At 42.0% G+C, this 19,923-nt stretch overlaps 2 protein-coding genes across 10 annotated transcripts in view; both read right to left on the bottom strand.

The window, feature by feature from the left end:
* Positions 1-4,824: 4,824 nt before the first annotated feature.
* LOC106968679 (RP9, pre-mRNA splicing factor) overlaps positions 4,825-19,923 on the bottom strand; it is a 209,694-nt gene continuing 194,595 nt past the window's right edge. For 2 of the 6 annotated variants that reach the window (XR_008296739.1, XR_008296741.1), the window contains 2 exons: positions 17,374-17,458; positions 4,825-6,272 (listed from right to left, as the gene is read on the bottom strand). The gene's annotated coding sequence lies outside the window, so the exon portion shown is untranslated. Of the gene's footprint in view, positions 6,273-8,273; positions 8,402-8,691; positions 11,165-17,373; positions 17,459-19,923 lie in introns of those variants that run through there. The other 4 variants (XR_008296737.1, XR_008296740.1, XR_008296738.1 and 1 more) reach the window with 3 other exon arrangements.
* The window catches only part of LOC106968681 (retinitis pigmentosa 9 protein), a 39,311-nt gene continuing 24,212 nt past the window's right edge, over positions 4,825-19,923 (bottom strand). For 2 of the 4 annotated variants that reach the window (XR_003425924.2, XR_003425921.2), the window contains 2 exons: positions 17,374-17,458; positions 8,692-11,164 (listed from right to left, as the gene is read on the bottom strand). The gene's annotated coding sequence lies outside the window, so the exon portion shown is untranslated. Of the gene's footprint in view, positions 6,273-8,273; positions 8,402-8,691; positions 11,165-17,373; positions 17,459-19,923 lie in introns of those variants that run through there. The other 2 variants (XR_003425923.2, XR_003425922.2) reach the window with 2 other exon arrangements.

The raw sequence follows: 19,923 nt of genomic DNA, 5'->3' as shown, positions 1-19,923 counted from the left end.
AATTTAATTATTTATTTTTTCTTTGAGATAGAGAAAGAGAGAGAGAGAAGGGCAGAGAGACAGACAGAGAGAGAGACAGAGACAGAGATAGAGTATCCCAAGTAGGCTCCTCACTGTCAGCATAGAGCCTGACTGGGGGATTGAACTCATGAACTGTAAGATCATGGCTTGAGCCAAGATCAAGAGTCAGACGCTTAACTTACTGAGCTACCTAAGTGTCCCTGTTATCAGTTTTTAAAATTGAATATTGTGCTGAAGTTCTTAGAAGATTAAGACAAATGTGAGAATACATTCATTGAAAAGGAAGAAGTAAAACTGCCATTATTTGTAGATGATTCAAGTGTCCACATAAAAAATCTGGTCAAATCTACCAAAAATCTATCTGAATGGTAGATTCAGAGTAATCTACCATTACTCTGAAACTAATGAGAATTCAGCAAAGTTGCTGGAATTAAAATATCAGTAGATGGGCTTAGCGGGTATTATGTTAAGTGACTAAGTCAGACTGAGAAAGAAATACCATTGATTCCACTAATAAATGGAATGTTAAGGAAAAAAAAGAATAAACAAAGAGCAGAATCAGAACTATAAACACAAACTGATGGTTGCCAGAGAGGAAGGGGCAGGAGGTTGGGCAAAATGGGTGAAGGGGAGAGGGAAAAACAGCCCTTCAGTTATGGAATGAGTAAATCACGGGAATAAAAACAGAGCATAAGGAATACAATGGTATTGTACAGCAATATAATGGGACAGATGGTAGTTACACTTGTGGTGAACTTGTGGCGAATGTATAAGCTTGTCAAGGGACGCCTGGGTGTATCAGTCAGTTAAGCATCTGACTCTTCATTTCAGCTCAGATTGAGCCCCATGTCGGGCTTGTTGCTGTCAGTGCAGAGCCTACTTGGGATTCTTTCTCTCACTCTTTCTCTCTGCCCCTCCCACACTCTCTTTCTCTCTCAAAAATAAACATTAAAAAAAATACCAATTTGTCAAATCACTAGGTTTTACACCTGAAACTAACACTGTGTCAACTATACTCAATTAAAAAAAAAAAAAGTCAATAGTATTCCTATATACCACCAATACGGTTAAAAAATGTAATTTAAATGAAAGAACTAACTTTCAATAGCAAGGAAATTTATAACTCTAAAAGATATTTATAAAGGAAATTATAAATTAGAAACTTGTACTTAAGGTTTATCCATGGATGAGTGCCTGGGTGATTCAGTCAGTTAAGCGTCTGACTCTTGGTTTGGGCTCAGGTCATGATCTCATGAGTTCAAGCCCAGAGTCAGGCTTTGTGCTGACAGTGCGGAGCCTGCTTGGGATTCATTCTCTCTCTCTCTCTCTCTCTCTCTCTCTCTCTCTCCCCCCTTCCCTGCTCATGCTGTCTCTGTCTCTCTCAAAATAAATAAACTTAAAAAAAAAAAAAAAAAGGAGATTTATCCATGGAGACAGATGTGATCCTAGTTCATTTATTTAACTCCTGTGTACTACACCATAATTTATGTATTCTCTTGTTTCATGGACATTTGGGTGGTTTTCAATTATTTTATGTTACAAGCAATGCTACTGCAACAAGATTTTTTTTTAATATTTATTTATTTTGAGAGAGAGAGAGAGAGAGCGTGAGTGGGAGGAGGGGCAGAGAGAGAGGGAGACCCAGAATCCGAAGTAGGTCCAGGCTCTGAACTGTCAGCACAGAGCCCAACTGCAGGGCTTGAACTCATAAACTGTGAGATCATGACCTCAGTCCAACACTTAACTGACTGAGCACCCAGGCACCCCTGCAACAAACAGTTTTAATAGATGGCTCCTTGGGATCATATGCAGAATTTTTTTCTAGAATATTTCTAGATGTACAATTGCTAGTTTATGGAGTATGACCCTTTTCCAACTTAAGAAAAAGTTGTTTTTTTTTACATTTTATTTATTTTTGAGAGAGAGACAGACAGAGCACAAGTGGGGGAGGGGCAGAGAGAGAGTGGGAGACACAGAATCCGAAGCAGGCTCCAGGCTCCAAGCTGTCAGCACAGAGCCCGATGCAGGGCTTGAACCCACAAACCATGAGATCATGACCCAAGCTGAAGGTGGACGCTTAACCAACTGAGCCACCCAGACGCCCCAACCGTTTTTCAACTTTTTGATATTGTCAGCTTGCTCTCCAAAGTGATTTGAAGTATCACCAGCAGCAGTCTATACATGTTCCTACCACTTCACTTCTTCCTCCTTAACTCTCGTGTTGTCAAACTGGTTACATTTTTCCCCCCATCTGATAGTTATAAATGGCATCTCACTGCAAATCCCAAAAGAATGTAGACTCCCTAGGAATTATAATTTTTTCTTCCCTGCTGTTTCCTTAGGGTTACAGTTGTGCTGGTCCCTTTGTATGTACTCAAATATTTGTGGAGGAAATGAGTGAATGAAGGTTCACTAGTAAGGCTGAGCATCCATGATGTGTTTATAGCTCACCAATATGTTAAAGAGGAAGCTCAAGGTATGGAAAACAAGACTATTATTATTATTACACTTGCTGTTTAAATTTTCAATATAAAATCCAGTGTGTCAACTGAGGGGAAAGTATAAATCAGGCTGCTTTAATGAGACAGAGACTGTCAGACTGTCAAAAGGAGAGTAACAGGGACCGCCCAAGCAACAGAAAAGGCACTGGGCCTGGGAATCCAAAGACCTTAGCCCAATCTCCTTCCAATTTAGGATTGAAACTTCATATATATGGTTAGATTACTTAACCTCCCTGAATCTCAGGTGTCGTCATCTTAAAATAGAGACAATGATAATAATACCCATTTGGAATCCTGAGCAGAGAACACAGAGTTCACTAACTGGACCTTAACATAAAAATAGCAACCACCACCTAACCTCAGACACCCCACCCCACACAAAATGCCTCAGTTGGCACAAAAACATTTTTATATTAGAGGTCTAGTGGAATCTATGAGCCAGATAGTACGACTACAGACCAAGTAGTACAAAACTGGGTAGTTTCATCTGTGACATCTTCCAGCACAGCCTCAAATCCAAAGCTTCCAATTAGTTGGCATTTCTGGAACACTCTCATTCCAATCCTGCTCCCTGCTGATCTACCTACGAACCCTCTTGATTATGTAACTTGGAAGCCCTGTTTGGCTGAACACAATCCACTATATCCCTCAACCTATTTCTGAATAGTTGCTGAACTTTGTTTCCTCCCAAGGACACTCCTGTTCTGAGCTACCCTCATAAGGAGGTTCTTCTTTCTTTCACTGTTCATGTACCCCAGCACTGAGATATGGCCACTAGCTTGTGAAAAATCCCAGTTTTCTGGGGACTGACTATTATAAATTTTGGGGGGTTATCTTCAAGAAAAATATTATAAAATTATAAATACAAACATCTTCTGATACTTCTGTCTTTCACCTTGTGGGTCACTGTGCCACATTCATTGAGGACATAGGAAACCTCTATCTACATGACCACGATATGAAGGAGGGGGTGAGTCATCCAAAACTCCAGCTTCCAAGATCTTTTCCTTCCTCAGTGCCAATGACTCTCACCACACAGCATCTGAGCAAAGCACTACTTGATCACCCGATGGACCTTGTTATAATTAGCAACAGTTCCAACTCTGAAATCCTAAATTTAAACTGTCCATTCTCTGACTACAACTCCTTGTCATGTAAAAGATTTCCATTAATTTTTTCTCCATTTGATCAGCTCCCCTCTGACATTACTTCCTTTCTCTTCCTGACTATATACTAGGCCACTAAGTAGGGTGGGGTGAGGCACCTAGGGTAAAACTTTAAGGAGGCACACATGTTCACGGTCATGTAAGTACAGGGTATACATTATGTGTCATGATGTATTAATTTCTCACCATGACACTGAGCTTTCTTGAACCCTTGCTCTTCTGTCCACAAGCTCTGTAAAACCACAGTCCTTGGTTTGGATTCATGCAATCATTCAAGGTCTCTCCCAAGCAACTGAATATGATTGAGCAAGTGATACACCACTACAGATGAGGGAAAATACAAAGTACTGATCCTCATTCCAGGTCAGCACTCAACTCTACCAGCAATCCTTTTGCATGTTTGTAGAAGACTGTTTTTTTCCCTTCCCTGCAGCAGTATGGCAGACATTGTTAGTTGTCAGCTCAATTAATACCCATTCTCTTCCTTAGTCGTAGCATCTCAATTTATTGCAAGTGGCAATACGCCTAGCTAAAAGACAACTTCATTTCAGCCATGGAAAGCCATTGTGGTATAAGCTGAAGTTGGGTACGTCTTCTAGTAAAGCTCCTTAAAAGCAATACTGATGACAAAAGAGAAGCTGCTGTGTACCTGTTGTGCTCTTTTTTACCCTTTCCTTTCTCAACCCTCTGCTTTCTGCCTGGAACAAGCATCTTGGAACATGTGGCATTTTGAAGATGGAAGCCATTGTAAGGATGGCAGAGCAAAACGAAAGGAGACTGGGTTCTCTGTGACAGTAAGGAGCTTCCAGACCTGCCCTGGAAGGATGGCATACCTCCATCTCTATGTGAAAGAAAAACTATCCAGTTTCAGGCACCAGTATTTCTGCTCAAACACAACTTTACCTGGTAATGCAGACAGTCATCCCAAATTTTCAATGTTCCCTTAAAGTCTTTATTCTGCCCTCCATTGAAAAATATCAAGAGTAGGGCGCATGGGTAGCTCAGTCAGTTAAGTGCCAGACTCTTGGTTTCAGCTCAGGTCATGATCTCACAGTTTTGTGAGACTGAGCCCCAGGTCAGGCTCTGTGCTGACAGCAAGGAGCCTGCTTGGGATTCTCTCTTTCCCTCTCTCCTCTCTTGCTCCCTCATACACACATACTCTCTCTCTCAAAATAAAAAACTTTAGAAAAAGAAAAATATCAAGGTCATCACATGCTAAAGCACTGAAACTCCTACCTTCAAAGACTTCATTTCCCACCTATCTCAGTAACTTTCTTCTGTCCAAGGCAAAGCATTGTAATCAGGCTTAGCTAACCTCACCTTGTGCTTCCTCAGAACATCCTCCTAACATCCTTTCTCTCTCCACTATAGGTAACATCTCCCTGTCTCTCCATTCTGGCCTTACAGATACCTAAATCTCTCGCTTTAAAAACAAAACAAAAAACTCACAATAATCCTTGCAACCCCATGACTCCCATTAACTACGATCCTAGGCCTTTCCTTTCTTTCCCATGCAAAAAAAGCGGAGTCTGTGTGTGCCAGCTTCTCTCTCCAACTGCCCATGTACCAGCCCACAGACGACTTCCCCAGTCCCTCTGTTCCTCACTCTCCCAACCCAGGGCGCCAGAGCCTCTGCACCCCTGCTTTTACTCTCCGCAGCGGTAGGGGCTGGAGCGCCCCTCCCTTATGAATCGCCTACTTTCAGGTCCACACGGTCCAGGCTAGCCTCCTCCTTCCTCTCTCCTTCTCCTCCGTCAGCTCCTCTTCCTTCGTGTCAGCGGTGTTAGGCCCAAGAAGGAAGGAGACCAGGGGCTCAGAGCAGGGGAGACAAGCTGTCTTCACCGAACACACTCAAATGGAAGGGACAGTCCGGGAGAGCGAGTGGGACAGGGAACCGACCCGTCCTCTGGAAGCGCCAACACCAGGGCGTCCAGGCGCTGGAGCGAGCATGGTGCCGAAAACTGCTCCAAGGCTTCTCCAGGTGTCCTTGGGAGGAGCAGTCAGGCTCCGATCCTCGCCCAGGGCGCATGCGTGAGCCGTCTGTGGGAGGCCCGCGCTGTGCGCGGAGCCTATGAAAGTGGGAGCCAAGGCCCAGGTGTCAGAGACATTCCGGGTTGTGGAGGTTGGCTTAGAGCAGGTGGGCGTACCGAACACGGTGAGTGGTGGGGTTGGGTGCCGAGGGAGTGGAGGCGACTGACTTGCAGGACGGGGAGTGGGGTGTGAGTCGTGGGTAAAGAGAGGCTGGCTCCCCCGGGATGGGCTCCTCTGGACCGGGGAAGGGGCGCGGTGGGCACGCCCGAGAGGCTGAGGACGAGGGCGCTGCAGGCCAGGCCTAAGTGATGGCCCTGGAGTGGAGCTCCTGGGCACAGCCCGTCACGTTCGAGGCGCTGCGGCAAGTTCTCTCCTGGCCTCAGTCTTCACTCCGTGCTGCTGCTGCTGCTTGGGGAAGCCGAGACTTGTTTGTGCGAGATGCGGCCCGGGCTTGTGGGCAACGCTGCCCGGGTCCCCAACGCCGCGCAGCCCTGTGTCCGCGATCCCAGGCCAGCCAGAAGAGGTGAGGACCGTTCCACCCAGACTTGGAATTCTGAAAGGGAAACAGGAGAACTTCTCCGTTAGCTGTAGTGTATGGCACTTGAGTGCGACTGCCCCTTCCTAAATATGAACACCTGTCTTTCAGCCTAGGCCATGAACGCCTCTTCAGAAAACGCACATTTCGTGGCAGTAACGCCAGACCCTTTTTTTATGTGCACGCCATGGGCCAGCAGCCTTACCTGAGTCCGTGGTGCCAGAGTGCCACCTATAATCCATTCTCTGTTCCTGGGGCAGGTAAGAAGTCCAAGAAGTTCAGTGCGGTTAGAGACCCTACCCCCTAAAGCAACGCCTGAGGTTTTCTAATACTTGAATCCATGGTCTCCCTTTCCTCACTCTGTCCTGACACAGAAGAGATTATGGCAGCACATAGGGGCAGTGTTTGAAGTTCACCATTTTAATAGGTAACATTTGACTTCTAGCTATATGCCGGTTATTCTGCTAAATACTGGACGTAGGTTCTCTCATTTGACCTCAACAACCTGATGGACTAGGTATTATTGCTGTCTTTGTTTCACAAATGGGGGAACTGTGGCTCGGAGTCTGGGACTTGCCCAGAGTTACACAGGAGTCAAACCAAAATTTTATTAAACTAGTCTAGTAGAGGGACCTAGAGCTCCTAGTCCCTATAATTTTTTTTTAACAAGGCCTAAAGATTCTAAAAACTATTATGGTAAGGTCAAAAAAAAGTACTCTGGGAGAAGTATGGCAAAACTTAAACGTTTGGGAGGTGGACATCTAGGATTTCATGCATTACGGGGTGGGAGAGGGCTTTAGGCAGTGCAGGAGAATCCATGGGGTGATTGCTACCTCCAGTAGTAAAGATAATGTTAAACCTATTCTTCTGTGTACCCTGTTGTAGATAAAGCATGTTGGGTATCATATGCAACTGTTTTCCAAGGAGAAAACTATGTGTGATAAGGATTTCTTTTGAGTTCATCAGTCAATGATCCCACATGAGTAGAATTTTTAGTCCAAGGAGCTCCTGGTGGCAGCCGTTTTATAGCTGTAGTCTGAGCAATAAGGAATTCTGCCAGCATATGGTCTACGGACTTCAGCTCCTCACTGTCTCCAGCAAGACGGCTTACTTGACATATTTTGGACTTGTACCTCCACATGAGCTTAAAGAAATTTTTATATATAAGCATTCCGTTAGCTCTATTTCTCTGGTGATCCCCTAATTAATACAGATGTTGAAATGTGATTTTGGAATGGTAGATGAAGGAATTATATGAGGAAAACTCTTGAGGTCAGAGGGTAGGAAATTCCTAAAAAGAAATGCATATTGTACCTTAAACTTTCTTTGAATTAAAAGGCTGAGATTCCATACTTGTGCAGTTTGTTCATGTGATTCACTTTCAGGTTTGTTTATTTATTTAAAGTTTGAGAGAGAGTGCCCATACAAGCAGGAGAGCGGCAGAGAGAGAATCTCAAGCAGACTCCATGCTGTCAGTGCAGAGCCAGAGGCAGGCTTGATCTGGCAAACTGTGACATCATGACCTGAGCCAAAATCAAGAGTCAGACACCTAACCAACTGAGTCACCCAGGCGCCCTTCACCTTCAGGTTTAAAATATTTGTCCTAAGAGTTGTGATTTAGAATTAAAGTGGTGAGTACTGGAAGTAGGACTCAGATTTGTATTGCTTATTTGCTTGTTTGTTTTAATTGCAATCAAACTCAGAGATTTTAGGAATTACTGTCTTGTGTAACCTAGAACTGCAAGAAAGAAGCCACTTCAGGTTGGCTAAATAGGGAATCAAAAGACATAATCCATATTAGTACTTATTTCCCTTTATTTCTAGGTTTTGACTTTCTCTGTATTAATCTCATACTTAGCCATTTCAAAGTGGCAAAGATGGTTACAGCATTCCTAGGCCTGTAATGATTTTATGGCTAGGGGTCTCAGAGAAGAGCCCGCTCTTCCAGTAGATTCAATGAGTTCCAAAGCTCACTGTCAGTGGTCTGGCTTTGTCACATGCCCTCCTTGTTCAACTTACCAAGCCAGGAATAGGGACCAGTCTCCTTAATCAGTCTAGGTTATATGCCCCATGTTGAAGGTGTATAAGCCAGTCATATTCCATTTGGACATAGAAGGTCTCTCCATTTTCAAAGGAGCTTGAAGGGCCTATTGCCAAGAGACGAATGGATGCCAGTATGGAAAGATAAATGTTGACTATAGATTCACTGAAGATAATTTACATCATTTTTGGATAAAGTTAGTTAAGTAGGAAATGAGAGGAATGTATTAGAACTTGTCAAATAGCTGGATAAAATTGTATATTAAACACATTTGCATTTCCTTGATGACAGATGATGTGAAGCATGTTTTCATATGTATATTTAGCAAGTTTTATCTGTGTATTTTCTTTGGTGAGGTGTCTGTTAAGGTCTGAAGCCTCTTTTTTAATCAGGTTCTTTTCTTTTTTCTTTCTTTTTTAAGTTTATTTATTTTGAGAGAGACAGAGGCAGCATGAGCAGGGGAGGGGCAGACAGGGTGGGAGAGAGAATCCCAAGCAGGCTCCACACTGTCAGCACACAGCTTGATGTGGGGCTTGAATTCGTGAACCATGAGATCATGAGCTGAGTCAAAATCAAGAGTCAGATGGATGTTTAACTGGCTGAGCCGCCCAGGCACCCCCTAATTGGGTTATTTTCTTAATGTTTTAAGGGTTCTTTGTATATTTTGGGTAACTGTCCTTTATCAGTATTTTCTCCCAGTCTGTGACTTTTCACTCAGTTGACAGTATCAGTATCTTTTGCAGAGTTTTAAATTTTAATGGTCAGCTTTCAGTTCTTTCTTGCATGCATCATATATGCCACTAGTATTTTGTATAAGAAGTCATCACTATTCTTAAGGACATGCAGGTTTTCTGTTATCTTCTAGGTCTTATAGTTTCTGCATTTTGCATTGAGGTTTGTGGTCCATTTTGAGTTAATTTTTGTGAAGGGTGTTTAAGGTCTTTTTCTAGAATCACTTTTGCACGTGTATGTTCAGTTGTTCCAGGATGGTTCGTTGAAAAGACCATCTTTGCTCCATCGTTTTGTCTTTGCTCCTTTGTCAAACATCGGTTAATTACACAGGTCTGGGTGTGGGCTCTCCAGTCTATCCTATTGATCTGTTGGTAACTTCTTAAGTGTTTGGTAGTCTTCAATGGGCCCTTCTGGGCCTGTACTTTTTGTTCTAGAAGGTTATCAGTTGATTTTTTCTTTAATAGGTATAGGTCTATGCAGATGTCCATTTCTACTTGTATGAGTCTAGCAAACTCTGTCTTTCAAGGAATTGGTCCATTTTGTGTAGGTTATGAAAGCTGTGGTAATAGAGTTCATAGTATTCCTTCTATCTTTTTAATGTCCATGGGATCTGAAGTGGCACCCTCTTTCATTTCTGATACTAGTCATTTGTGTCTTCCCCTTTTTCACTCAGTAAGCTGGCTGGTGGTTTATCAACTTTATTGATCTTTTCAATGAACCAGCTTTTTTATTTTTTTATTGATTCTGTTGTCAATTTCATTAATTCTGCTTTAACTTTTATTTTCTTATTCTTTGAATTTAATTTGCTCTTTATTTTCTAGTTTCCGAGATAGAGACTATATAATTGATTTTCAAATCTTTTCAATTTTGTAAATTTCCCTCTAATCATTACTTCCATGTCATCCAACAAATTTTGACAAGTTCTATTTCATTTAGTTCAAAAATCTTTTTTTTCTTTTTTTTTTTTTTTTGAGTAGGCTTTGTGCTTATCACAGAGCCCAGTGCCAGTGCCACTCATGACCCTGAGATCAAGACCCTGAGGTGAGACCAAGAGTTGGACGCTTAACTGACTGACTCACCCGGCACCCCTAGCTCAAAATCTTTAAATTTCTCCTGAGATTTCTTCATTGACTCAGTGTTACTTAGTATTTAATCTCAAAGTATTAGGTGATTTTACAGCTATCCTTGTTTTCTACATTCAGTTGTAGGCTAAGAGCAGACACTGTATGATTAATATACTTTTTAATTTGTAAAAGTGTTTTTTTATGGCCTACAGTATGTACTGTCTTGGTGAGTGCTCCATGTGGGTATGAGATGTGTATTCTGTTGAATAAAGAAGTCTGTGGATGTCCATTATTTCCAGTTGTTAAGGGTACTGTTGAGTTCAGCTGTCCTTACTGATTTTGTACACCTGCCACATCTGTCCTATTCTGATACAGGAGTATTAAAATCTCCTAGTGGTAATAGTGGGTCATTCTATTTCTCCATGTATTTCTATCACTTTTGGCCTCACATAGTTTCACCCTCTGTTAAGGGCATGCACCTTAGGGAGGGATTGTTACGTTTCAGTGAAGAATTGATGTTTCATGTAATGCCACTCTTTATCCCTGATCACTTTCCTTGGTCTGAAGTCTGCTCTGTCTGAAAGAAATACAGCTTGTCCCCTTTCTTTTGATTAGTATTAACATGGTACATCTTTTTCCATTCCTGTCTTCATATTTAAAGTGAATTTTTTTTTGTAGACAATACAGTTTTTGCCTTTTAGGGTGTCTTGTAATGTTTTATTAATTGCCAGGCATTCTGTACTGCATAAAAGGAAGTGCTCTAAATAGGCTTTTAGTGACATGGTAAGTTGTGGAGGTAGGACAGGGACCATAGTGCCATGGTTATAGAAGGACTGTGATTTTAGGTCTCAGTCTTTTAGTGAGATTGTGCCTTTGGACTATGAACTATGCCTTCTCCCATTGGGCAGGGAAGGGTGGTTAGGGTGGTTTGAGATAAGTATTTGCTTACACCCTGATCAGTTAGGCTCTGGTCAACTAGCTTGTCCTGAGGTCTGGTGTTAGTGTTGGCTGGAGTTCTCCTTGTGTATGTCACAGTGGTTCCTCTTCTCTCCTCTTCCTGTGGGATCTTTCTCCTAGATTTAATGTAAGAAACTGGTTGAGCTACTGTAGATAAAATTCAAAAAAAGCAAAGGGCAGCAGGGGATGGGGGAGGATTCCCTATGAATGGATCCCCTTGAAGTTTTTAACAATCAGATTTGTTCTCCTTGAGCCTGCAATTTGTCAGTAACAATAGTTCAGGCTTCCCTGTCCCACTACTAATTCCCATGGAATTTTTATCTCTTGGGTTTATACCCCTCTAAGTTGCACTTATCTGCATTCACATATCTCTCCAACACTGGGGTAGCACTTTGCCTGTAACCTACTGCTATGAAGGGTCTGGGAAGAATTCTTGATTTTTTTCAGTTCACCTTTTTACTTTGTTTGGAGTAAATGACTTCCAAACTTCTTACATATCCAGAATCAAACTCTACCAGCTTTTAATATTAATTAGACATGCAGTACTCATAGGTATGCAATTGAAATAGAGGGACAAATTCATGCTTTTATAAATAGGCTGATTTTGATTCAATATTAAGTTCTCTTTGCATCCATTCCCTCCTTTGTATAACAAGATGAATTAGTTTTCTTTTGACATTGGCCAACATCTCCCCATTTCTCCCACCACCCAGCCCCTGGCAACCACCATTCTACTGTTTCTGAGTTCATCTTTTCTAGATTTTACATATAGGTGAGATGATATGGCGTTTGACTTCCTTTATTGAACTGACTTCTCTTAGGAAAAGCCCTCAAGGTCCATCTGTTATCACAAGTGGCAAGATTTCCATTTAAAAAACAAAAGGTTGGGGCACCTGGGTGGCTCAGCGGGTTAAGCATCTGACTTTGGCTCAGGTCATGATCTCATGGTTCATGAGTTCAAGTCCCACGTCAGGCTCTGTGCTGACAGCTCAGAGTCTGGAGCCTGCTTTGGATTCTGTGTGTGTGTGTGTATCTTTCTCTGCCCCTCCCCAGCTCACGCATGCGCCCTCTCTCTCTCTCTCTCTCAAAAATAAATCAACATTAAAAAATTTTTAAGAAAAAAAAAAGCAAGGGGGCATGGGTGGCTCAGTCGGTTAAGTGTCTGACTTTGGCTCAGGTCATGATCTCACAGTTTGTGGGTTCGAGCCCTGCATCGGGCTCTGTGCTGACATCTCAGAGCCTGGAGCCTGCTAAGGATTCTGTGTCTCCCTCTCTCTCTCTCTCTCTCTCTCTCTCTCTCTCTCTCTGCCCCCTCTCCCACTCATCTCTCTCTCTCAACAATAAATAAACATTTAAAAAGTTAAAAAAAAAAAAAAAGAAATGTTTTAGGGCACCTGGGTGGCTCAGTCAGTTAAACATCGACTCTTGATTTCAGTTCAGGTCTTAATCTCAAGGATGTGAGTTCAGGTCCTGCACTGGGCTTTGTACTGGGTGTGAAGCCTACTTAAAATGTGTGTGTGTGTATATATATGTATACAGATACATATGTGTGTATAATATATATATACATACATATATATATATTATACACACACATACAGCTGTATACAGATACAGATGTATCTGTACACACACACACACACACGCACACACAAAAGATTTTGGTAGCAGTTGGAAGAAGTAGGGAAGGAGGGATTTCCAGAAAAGTGAAGAGAAGTTGGCCTGTGGGGAATCCACATATGGCTAGAGCCTACAGGCTTAGTGGGACAGTGAGATGATACAGATACAAATCAGATAATAAGGGCCTTTATGGTACCCTAAAGAATGGGGTCATTGTTCCTCATTTCCTGAATGGCAGTGATAAGCCCTTCAAATACTGTGTCTGGAGTGAGGAGGGGTCACAGTTGAGTCAGAAATAAAATTCTGGGGGCACCTGGCTGGCTCAGTTGGTGGAGCATCTGACTCTTGATGCTCAGGGTCATGAGTTTGAGCCCCATGCCCCACAGTTGGGTAATCTCTACAGTTGGGTGTAGAGATTACTTAAGAAAAGAAAAAGATAATTCTGGAGGTAGTATGGACTACAGACCTGTGAATGTCAGGGGGATGGGTAAAGGAAGTTACTAGTAGTTACTGAGGTAAAAACATAGGAGAGGACTTCAAAGTCCTTCGCATGGTAGAAGAGGGAAGGTATTACAAAGAGTAGCCATGGATTTTGATTAGTGAGTGACAAAACTTTAACACCTATGTTTTTGCAGTAAGTGCCTGAATAGGGTCCTGTGGTAGATTCTACTGGCAGAGATCTGCTATTATGGTATTTTGTTCCACTGTATGATATGGTACAACATATGGTAGGAAGTTATCTGAGTCATGAACTTCATTCTGTTGGCTTCTAACCTCTATAGACAGTGTTGAACTCCCAACGTGAGACTTATCTGTTTACTTTCAATACAGGAAGAAACCCATGAGCTTGTAGGTATAAATACATCAGGCCAGGTCCGACAGGCATTTTGATGCAGTCTTAAACAGTGAAATTGAGTTCATAAGATCAACCTCACTATATTGAGTAAACTGCCTCATAAACACTGATCTGAGTATAATTACTGCTTTTATATACTAAGAGGTTTTATCTTAACTTTGTTAATCGTATACATCTGTTTTGCAAAAGCAAATGCCTTTCCTTAAATGAGTTTGTATGAGAGAAATGTGTCTGTCATTCCTGGCACCACTGCACTGTTTACCCCTAAAGAATGGAAAATGGGGGAAGATGTGTATATGTGTGAATGAATAGTGCTGAATGAACAGGTTTAGAAAGGCTTGTACATACAAAGGACTTTTGTTCTCCTTTGCTCTATAAGAGCTGACATAATTATTCTTTCTTCAGCCACAACAATCCGGAATTATGCTTAGTGGGTGCTTGGTCTCTTTGAAAAACCGCCACTACTAAGTAGGGGTGATTCATGATATGTTATCTGATGGTCTGGCAACCAGTCAGAACAGATGCCTGCTCTTGTAGTGAAGGAGGGTGCTGGAGGCCCCACTGTTCTGGTCATTGCCCTTTCACTTGTTGAATCCTGAGGGGAGAAAGTGGGGGGCCATTAGCTACCAACTAGCATGGAAGAAATGCCATATTTTAACACTTGGTGTGGCCACTTGGCTGTGTACTGGCTGAATGTTGGGACCAGCTGCAGGAGACAGAGTGACTACTGTATTCTCTTTCCAGGTTTCAGAAATGAAGTCTGTATTTTCCATATTCAGTGGTACTCAGTGAGTATCCTGGCTTCCTTGTTCCTCAGTCACCATTGCCCACTACACTTAACCGACGACCTATGTTTTATAACACAGCACATTTCCAGCACTGTAGTGGCTATAGAAAGAAAAAGAAAACGAGAGAGACTCAGACTGAACCTCAGCAGGCTGAGAACATGACTCAGAAACAAGGCACCCACTCAGAAGGTGATATGGTGACCAGTATCCCTACTTCTAATATTGACATAGAAATGGACATTCCTGAAGAAACAGATGGCGTTTTGTCTTCTGTTGCCCAAAAGAGGGAGCTACACGGTAAGAGCCCTTCTAATAACAGCCTGTATAGGACATCACCTCAAGGAAGCTATGCATCTGAGAAAGAGAAAATGAGGCTAGAACAAAGGATCCCTTGTAACGCAGTTCTGGAAGACTTTGAAGGAAACTATGCGTTTGTATGACCTAGCTTATGGTAAAGCCATGCCAGAGAAGATGGTGCAGGACAATAGGATTTCACAGAGTTCTTGGGAAAATAGAACTTTCCCTCATGAGGGTACAGAGGGCATTACATGTAAAGATGAAGAAAGCACTGTCTGGTTGGAGCAGTGTCATGATGTAAGACATGATGATGTGGTAAAGTTGGGCTCCATCATGAATATGAACTTGGGTAAAGAAAAAAACTATGCAGCTGCTCTCCAATTCCTATCTTCTCCAGATGAAGCAAAAGACAGAGATAGAATCCAGGATACCCTGAACTCAAATCTGTGCCTGTCTTCTGGAGATGGCAATAAGCTCCAGCAGGAAAGGCCGGTCTGCCCCAGCAATAAAGCCATTGAGGACCTGAGCCTACAGTCCAATCCCAGAGTCCCCTTCGCATTGAGGAAAGCATGCTAGACAATGGTAGTGGGGGCCGTGGCTTCCCTGTGAACATGAATGAAGTTGAAGTGATACAGAGCAACAGCTACCCTGAGAATTATGTCCCTCCTCCTATCTCGCTGGCCAAGTTCAACCAGGCTGATGGAGGCATTCAGTGTGATATGAGCCAGTGGCAGATGCAGAGCTGGAGCAATCCCCTGAGCAAATGCTTTCCAAAGATGAGTCATGACTAGACTACAAAACTAAGGGATCACAGAGAAAGTCAATCAGGAATAGGAAATTGAACACAAATGAAGAAAAAATGACCATAAATGATGAGATTGAGGAGGAGTATCATGAGAACTTCAAAAAGTGTGCCAAAATTAAAAAGACTGTGAAAGGCAGAAAGCAGAAAACCCTGAGCAACTTCTCAAGTGGTAACATAGTGTATTTGTTGAAGAAAATGCTGCCTTGAACACTGTTCTTCCTGAGGATTCAGAAGACTGTGAGTTGGAAGAGGAAGTTGAAGGTGAAATGTATGAGGTAGAATGCCTCTTTGAAGAAGTTAGTCCACCAGACCCTGTGAATTCCTCAAAAAGAAGGATTTATTAAAAAAAAAAAAAATTAAAAAAAAAAAAAAGGGGCACCTGGGTGGTGCAGTTGGTTAAGCGTCCGACTTCAGCCAGGTCACGATCTCGCGGTCTGTGAGTTCGAGCCCCGCGTCGGGCTCTGGGCTGATGGCTCAGAGCCTGGAGCCTGTTTCTGATTCTGTGTCTCCCTCTCTCTCTGCCCCTCCCCCGTTCATGCTCTGTCTCTCTCTGTCCCAAAAATAAATAAAAAACGTTGAAAAAAAAATTAAAAAAAAAAAAAGAAGGATTTATTGTAATGCCAGCAGGATAATCAGGATGCCACCTGAGTGGTCTCTCCCTCCTCAACTTATCATCTGGCCCACCAGAAATAAGGACAGGTTAAAGCATGTTGAATATGAGAGCATCCCTATGGTATATGAAGTGACAGGACAGGATGGCAGGATCCAAAGGGAACGTATGATGGCCATGCAGAAGGGACTGGAGTCTAAGAGAGCCTCTCACAAGTTATGGGAATGTAAGTGACTAATGGGCTGATCCTATTTGGTTGTCTATGGTGGTTCCATACCACATCCTGGAGGCAAAGGCAGCCGTACATCAATAGTATTTCTCCATTTTGAAAGTATGTTCTTAAACAATTATAGATGCCCATGTGTGCAGGATTGGCAGAGATCCCAAGTCTGAGGTCCTGCATTCCAGGAAATTGTAATGTAATTTGAAATAAAGAGCTGTAGCAGATGATGGAGAGCTGGTTGGTCTTAAAGGACAGTGGGGTTGAGAGAGAAAAGGAGAGATGGACTTTGAGGTAGGTGGTTGCTGAGAATGGGCAGTCCCTGTGGAGGCAGTGAATTGTGATACAAATTTGGGGACTGTGGTTTGAAGTGGGAATGGAGACAGCAGCATGAGCTTATCAAATGGGCAGCCAGGGCAGGTCAAGTGTGTTTCAGGGATTGAGCTTGAGACCAGCCGGCCAGAGGGGAGACCTATGTTGAGTTGAGAAGGTAGGTCTAAGCAGAATGGGCTAAAGTAGTAGATATTTTCCTTTCTAGATGTTTTTCCTCTAGGCAATAAGGAGGTGCCAAAGCAAACTGAATAAAGGACAGGAAGAAGTATGCTCTAGGAATCTTCAGCTGGCAGTACAGTGTAGGAGGAATTTGAACTCTGCCTATATGGCTAAAACCCCTGTATAAAGTCAGTTTAAGTGAACTTTGGATATAAAATGATGAGGGTCTTAACTCTCATGGGAGTAAAGTTTTACATCTCAGAGAATTCATTAATGAAATTGACTCCTTAAGAATAGAAGGCTGGGTTTTGAACTTGAGTACCTAGAAAAAATGGTAACATCTGTGGTAAAGTAAACTTGTGAAGGGAATTTGTTTTGCTTTATGTGTGGCTGTCAGTGGGAGGACTGGACCAGCAGGTCATGCACACCTGGTTGAAGCTGGAGTTTGGATCACCGTATTTTTAGGGAGGGGGCTCAAACGAGTGGGAAGGGTCCAAAGTAGAGCCTGGGGGATGATTGTATCTGGGGTGCAAAAGTGAAATGAAGCAGGTAAGGGTTGAATGGGATGCATAAGGACCCGCAGGAAATTTAATTAAGCTCAGTCTTAGCTCCTAAACCAGAACACTGGCCATCTTACCTTTAGTCTTCTTAAAGTCTCATTTGCCTCTGCTGTCATTTCTCATCAGTGTGTAGGAATCCATTTTTTCCATCCTATCACAGCCCTGTGAAGAAGATAACCTCAATTTACTCTTGGTTATGCAGTGAAGATGGTAATTTTCAGGGTGAACCTCTAGATTATGTCTGTTACATTTTTTTATTGCTAAGGACTGTAGAATGATATAGAATAGGATCTTGAAAAATAGGTTTTCTTGAAAGATGTATTATTTATTTATTTATTTATTTATTTATTTATTTATTTATTTATTGCCATTGTTTTTTTTTAAGCAATTTGGGTTATTTGCTGTATGAATCACTTCTTCCCTCAGGTAACTGTGAGAGATGGAAAAGCAAGGTACCTTACAAAGTTTCAAACAGATTCGAGGCAGATGCTGTAAAGTTTAGGAAACAGCCAGCAGGTATAGAGTTGGTATCTATCCGGTGTCCAGTTTTCAATGTCATGATTAGCTTTTAGGGCTTTGTTTGGGGTTTCCTACTCAGTGCATGTTCTGTCCTCTAAAACTAACACTGCTTGTGGGCAGTGAAAAATGGCAGCATTCTAACTGGGTAGTAGACCTGTATCTATATAGATCCTTGCTCACAAGCAGATTGGAGCCTAAGCCTTTTCATTCTGTGGAGTGTCATTTTTATGTCAGTTTTCCACATTTAATTCACCAGTGCTGTTATGGTAGTGTGTTGTATGTTATATGGGATTTTGTAAGTTATCCTGCTGGTTCAAAGTGTCCTAGGTTAGAGCTAGTAGAGCTGGGCACTGGAAGTTCAGGATCTCCCTTAAAGGTCTAGTAGTTTGACAGGCTTCTCTTCACACTGGGTCTTGGCATTGAGTATCCCTGCCACGCCTTTAACCCCTAGGCCTGGGGTGTCAGGGAGAAAGTGCTTATTGGCTTTTTAAATGGGCCATTCCTGCCTTGCAGCGGTCATAAAGTAAAGATTGATAATCATGCTCCAGCAAAATGTTGAGACCTTTAACTTTATCCTAAAGATGAAAATTAAAGATATTAGTAATGATTCTTTATATAAGATATCTTGAGTTTTACAGCTGATTTAAGGAACTGTATTATTCTATTATTTTACAGGAAACAAATACTGAGTTCCAGCTACATAAAAGAACTAAATATTGCATCATTATGGTGGTTTAGAACATGTGATCATCCATTGATTTAATCTAATAAAGCTGTTACACCAACAAACAAGAAAATATGACATTGTAAAGCCTTTGCAATTAAAAGATATAAAACAGCAAATAAATTGAATTGTGTATGTGTGTGATTCTCAAGCATTTCGTTCCCGTCTCAAAATGGCCACATCGCTGGTAACACCAACAGAGTTGGGTCATTCCTGAATACTTCTGCCATGTCTATTACTGTCTTATAATCTCAGGGACCTTTAAATATGGGGAAAAGGATGGCAGAGTTGAGGACAGACTAAATAGATGGATTCCCCATGAACAGGAACTACCCTGAAGAGAGAGACGGTACCTTTTTCATTTTTTATAAATGGAAACCCAGGCATATAGTAGGTCCACTGATGGGTAAGTCCCATGGTGGTTTGTAGTATGTTACTTACTTCCAGTATACACTTGTAGAAACAAGGGAAACTTTAGGCAAACAAGAGTTCCTTATACTCGGAACCTATGACCTAGATGGTAAATTTGTGGAACCAGTCTTCTCCCAATAAAGATACAGGTTAAGTCTGTGGCTAGGTGCCAAAATGTTTATATGTCCTAAGAGTAATTATAAGATATAGGTATTTGGCAGATATGGAGAGACTAGGGTAACCTCTTGGAAGGGCTCTCTGAGTGATCGTATCAACAATATTTTGATACATATGGATGGATCCACTCAATATTGCCTCTAAGTTGTCCAGTGATTTTAATTATATATATATATATATATATATATATATATATATATATATATATATATATTTAACTATATTTTATTTTTAACTCCATATGGTAACAAAGTATCTCTCAAGATGGATTAAGGAGATGGTAAAAAGTGATGGCACTGCATGTTTTCAGATGAGATGCAAAAAGGCAAGCAAAAGATGATACGGTTTCTAAAGCTGGTCTTATGAGAAGATCGGACTTATTTCCTGCCTAACTCCTATTTAAAAGATGGAGTAGATATTCTAGGAGAATTATCTGTGACCCCTATCCCCACCCGTGGCTGGATTATGTGACTCTCCTATGTGTCTTCTTTTTTTTTTTTTTAATTTTTTTTTCAACGTTTATTTATTTTTGGGACAGAGAGAGACAGAGCATGAATGGGAGAGGGGCAGAGAGAGAGGGAGACACAGAATCGGAAACAGGCTCCAGGCTCTGAGCCATCAGCCCAGAGCCTGACGCGGGGCTCGAACTCACGGACCGCGAGATCGTGACCTGGCTGAAGTCGGACGCTTAACCGACTGCGCCACCCAGGCGCCCCCCCATGTGTCTTCTAGTAACACCTGCATTTTCACTTTCATAGCCCATTATGTGACATATCACAGGACAGTTACAACGTTT

The sequence above is a fragment of the Acinonyx jubatus genome, chromosome A2, assembly GCF_027475565.1.
Source record: "Acinonyx jubatus isolate Ajub_Pintada_27869175 chromosome A2, VMU_Ajub_asm_v1.0, whole genome shotgun sequence".
Lineage (NCBI taxonomy): Eukaryota > Metazoa > Chordata > Mammalia > Carnivora > Felidae > Acinonyx > Acinonyx jubatus.
This window is presented reverse-complemented; position numbering and strand designations above follow the sequence as displayed.